The sequence below is a fragment of the Pygoscelis adeliae genome, unplaced genomic scaffold (assembly GCF_000699105.1).
Source record: "Pygoscelis adeliae isolate BGI_AS28 unplaced genomic scaffold, ASM69910v1 Scaffold429, whole genome shotgun sequence".
In the NCBI taxonomy this organism is placed as follows: domain Eukaryota; kingdom Metazoa; phylum Chordata; class Aves; order Sphenisciformes; family Spheniscidae; genus Pygoscelis; species Pygoscelis adeliae.
This window is the reverse complement of record NW_008825561.1, coordinates 1,042,710-1,047,770: the sequence shown is the minus strand read 5'-3', so window position 1 is coordinate 1,047,770 and position 5,061 is coordinate 1,042,710.

Sequence of the window (5,061 nt, the reverse complement as noted above, 5' to 3'; positions counted from 1 at the left end):
GAGTCGTCCTGGAGGCTGTGGAGTAAAGCTGTGGTTACCATGGTGAGGAAAGCCATAAATCCTTAGTAAACTAGGCTTTATTAACTCCACTGCTTACAGAAAAGTTTGTTAAATATTCTGCTTTGTCTTGTCTCTATCAGTGTAGTGAGTGCCACTGTGTTTCCTCTGGGTCAGTTTTAGGTTTTTTTTCTAGGAGAGCAGCTTGAAAAAAAAATTCATGAATGTTTGTGCTATGAAAATTTCATGTGTGATGTGAATCAGTACCATGCATTGACACTGTGCTCTTAATCTGCATTAGACTAGAACAGTGGGATAGGCTCAGATTTTTAATCTCATTAATTTCTTCAGGCCAGTTTATTAGTTGGATGCTACTGAAGTCGATGATAGGATAGTTTGCCTATAGAGGTGCTGGATACTAAATCATCATAATACTGCAAGATCAGGTAAAGACAGGAGTTTCTACCTCACCACAGCTTGCTGGAAGGAGTCTACATCTAACTAAAAACAAAATAATAAAATAATAAAATAATAAAATAGTGATAACTAATGGCATATTCTGTTCTGATTCTCTGAAAGAGTTAATGTCTCTCAGTCTGGGTATTTACAGCCTAATCAACTTATTTCATTGTCTTACTTTTAATATACTATGTTTTTTTCCCTTTCATTTACACTTGACAATGATTTTCAGGTTTTTCAACAAAATCTTGGTAAATAAACTTAAAATATTTTTACATCACTTCATATCAGGATTGAAAAAAATTTCATTTTTACTATCTTTTAGCAAAAATTTGTTCAAAACGTGGGAATTTCTGCATATAAAATCTAGTAAATGTGCAATTCTTCAAAGCTCTTAAAAAGTGTTTTGAAGTTATTGTTATGTTATCGAAACACCACAATTAATTTGAGATAGCATTCTTCAGGTTTTTTTCAATTCAAATCATAATGCGCTAATTATTGCCACAGGTTCTGATTTAGCAAAGATAATGATTATCTTTAGCGGAACTATGCACACACTACTCATATGACTAGAATTAATAACACTTGCACATCTTGTGCAATCAGGTATCACATTCAAAAACAATTCCTAGGGCCTTTGTTTCTTCTAATTGAATTGTTCTTGGAGGGAAACCTAAGTTTCCTATCTCCCAGGCTTGTGCTTGCATTTTTAGGTTAACACATCATACCAGTTGATCTTTCTCCAGTACTATGAATACCTATAGGTGTGTGTGTATTTGCATACATAACTATTATGTCTTTCACAGGTCGATGAAAACATACACAATTATCCACACACAATTATCTACACATCTCATATAAGTAGTTTTTATATTTTATTCGATTTTTAAGCGGAAGATCCTCAGAAGGAAGGCTGGGAACTGTCTTTCCCTTCACTTTCTTGTCAGCCTCTTGCAGCCTGAAGATGAGCTATTCCTCTGCCAAGTGGACGATTTGGGTCTGATTATCTCAGGTTGAACAGTTTGTAAGACTTGAGGGTCTTGTATCCAGATCAAGTGATCAAGTGCTCCAGTCACTAGGTTAGTAAGCAAAAGATTAGTACTGCTGAGTTCAAAAAGAAAATGGTGTGCCTTGCCCTGTTTTGCTGCTTGAATATGCAGCTATATGAGACAACCACGGGACAAGAGCCTTGCTTTGAAATTGAGAGGAAGAAGGTGCCGTTCCCTTTCCAGTATTGACTCCTAAATGCAGCTCCCCACTAGTGTGCTCCCATTCAGAGGTGTTGAACATCTGACGTGGGGCATTTCGACACCTGACGTAGCCTGGGGCTCCTGCTCAGGACCCAGATGCTTGGGAGCTTGCAGAGAGGGACGTGTGTATTGGTTGACCTGGCCACTGCTCTTTGCTATATATTACCATAGTTCTTTTATATTTAAAATTCACTTATCAAGATTTGAACATGAAGAATTAATTTCTTGAAGACAGATAAAGCAACGTACGGGGTTCCCTGGTGGAGAAATGTGAGTTAAGATGGAGGGTAGAGTTAATGGAAAATGATAAGCATCTTCTAGGTTGGTCCTTGTGCTGGTTGTGGCTGGGATACAGTTAATTTTATTCATAGTAGCTAGTATGGGGCTATGTTTTGGATTTGTGCTCAAAACCATGTTCATGATACAGGGATGTTTTCGTTATTGCTGAGCAGTGCTGACACAGAGTCAAGGCCTTTTCTGCTTCTCACACCACCCCACCAACGAGTAGGTTGGGGGTGCACAAGAAGCTGGGAGGGGACACAGCTGGGACAGCTGACCCCAACTGACCAAAGGGATATTCCTTACCATATGATGTCATGCTCAGCATATACAGCTGAGGGAAGAAGAAGGAAGGGGGGGACGTTTGGAGTGATGGCATTTTGTCTTCCCAAGTAACCGTTATGCGTGATGGAGCCCTGCTTTCCTGGAGCTGGCTGAACACCTGCCTGCCCATGGGAAGTAGTGAATGAATTCCTTGTTTTGCTTTGCTTGCGTGCGTGACTTTTGCTTTACCTATTAAACTGTCTTTATTCCAACCTATGAGTTTTCACAACCACAAGCAGCTGTGTGGGGCTTAGTTGCCAGCTGGGGTTAAACCACGACAGTCCTTTAGGAGAACTTATTGTCAACATGACCAGTTAGTGTCATTCTAGGAAACTGTATAGAGTTGTCAGTATTAAGAACCCGAAGTTTAACATTGCTGAGAAAGTACGCTCCATCTTTCCAGCACATTGAAATTTTTAATTAGTGGGGGATTTTTTTTTTTTTTATTCTCTCCCTCTAATACCTTGGCAAGGTAGAAAATGATATAGCAAAGGGAGATAAAAAGTAAAGCTATAAAAGTAAGAAACCCCAGAAAACAGAAAAGAATAAGCGTTGGCTGTCTTGGAGGGTAAGGAAAGAATTATGTGCATTATCTTTTATATGTCTAGTTTTTTGGCATAGTGGAACCTGGAAAAGGAAGTCCTCTGGATGGATTAGCTACTTGCTGGGCAACATGGCATCACTGAATTGCTATCCCCTGATGTAGTCATGCTGTAAATCATAGTCTCATGATGCTCTCCAAGCTATAGACCACAATAAATGTGTTTTACTATTGCAAACAACATAAACATTTCCTGTTTTATGTGGTTTTAGATAGCATCAGGAGGTAGCTTGAAACAGACCCAGCTTCCAGAATCTGTGAGGCTGATAAATATACCTTTGGTTAGAAAGTGAAGAAAATAACAAGGAATAATGAGCAAAATAGAAAGAACTTTGATTCTCAGCACAGGTTATGTATATCTATGTTTTTCTTTAAAGGTAAGGTGTACTCTAGCATTTCATTGCAACTGTGAGGTTCTGGTGACAGACTGAGGGTACAAAATTGTCTGTTATATCCCAAAGAAGGACATTAGCAAAGTAGTATGTTGTAAGACCAAATGTTCAGTCTTTAGGAAATACCAGAATTAATACTGTCCAGCCTTGATGTAATATAAATGGCTGTAATAATGGGAATAGGCATGACATGTTTTGCCAGCGATTTAATGACACAGCTGTAGAGACACTCAGAAGTCCTGGACTCTTGTCTCACTTCTGGCACTGGATATATTCTAATGGTTCCTGTGTTTCTGTCCTGTACTAACACCTGCCCTCTCTTTCCTCCTCATTGCCTTCACCAGGCACTTACCCACCAGCTCTCATCCCCACCTTCCCTTCCTCCACTCTGTAAGATGGTTGCTTAATCCTCAGAGCTGCAATCATTTCCTCCCTGAAGCTTTGGTTATGGCAGGGGAGCATTTCCAGCAGGCCCTGCATCGTCCCTCTCAGCTGTGGTGCCTTCCCAACGTCTTTCCCCTTGATGGAAAACTAGGTATGGATAAGCATCACCAGCTGCATAGCAGAGTTTAAAGATCCCCTTGAACTGGATACCAGTGACATTCAGTAACATGCAATCTTACAGGGAACAGCTTTGGTTTGGTGCTCCAAGGATACATGCAATGGTGAGAGGAATGACTCCAAGAGGACACATGCTGGCTTGTGTTTCTTGATTGCCTTTCAGAGTTCCCTTATGGGTCCTGAACTTGGACTACAGGTTAAAAACCTCAACATTATTGCAGTGCCAGGATGAGCTGAGACCATCTGTATTGGTATCTGTGTTTTTGCATGCATCTCCACTTAAAAAGGAGCCATCCTTCAGGCCATCCCTCCATTTATCTCCTTTCTGACCCACTGCTAATAGACAAGCTGATCTCTATTACGGAAGATTTAGGGTTATTCGTATGAGTTTACAGAACTTACTAGACTGGAAATACTTAAGTTCCTGTTTTCCATCCCGTAAATCTTATTCACTGTTTTATAAGCTGTAATAGGCTAGTGACCACATGCATTGCTGGCTATTTTTTGACAGTTCATAATCCGCTTGTAGTTACTTGGCACGGGTTTTGGATATTACCCTCACGTCAAAACCTGATGGTTGCCATCAACCTCTTGGGGTGTTTGGACAATGTGGAATCAACAGGATGCAGATTGTATGTTTCACATCTACATCGTGGGAATGATACTATAACTGCTAAGTGAAATGACAAAACCATCCTATACAATGGAGAGGAGTGCCACAGGGGCACCCAGATCTGTTAAAAAAATGCATTTTCTGCCTTAGTTTGTCCTTGAGTGGTCTGTCCATATATGATATTCAACCCTGAATATCATCCAGTGATGCCAGCATGTCTTCTTTAGCACTGACTGAAAGGAGAATTGGCAGCCTGTTTTGTGTGCTGATGGGGTCCTTTTCAGTTGCATATGATATAGAAGACTAACCTGAGGAAACAAGGTATTCGCTGGCCACATGTCTCTCTTTGCAGTCAGTCTCTGAAACCATCCAATGTAACTGTTGTTTCTTAGTGGTGGTGTTTTTGTTGTGTATTTTCTAAAAAGCTAGGAGAAAACTTCACCAACTCCCCAAATACCCAGCCACAGGTAACAGCCAAGAGCAATGAGTGAACAGCTGTATTGACTGGAAATATCTCACTAGGGTGGTAATGTCACATGTTATTCTCTAAAGAAATCTGGAGACCATTCACCAATCACATACAGT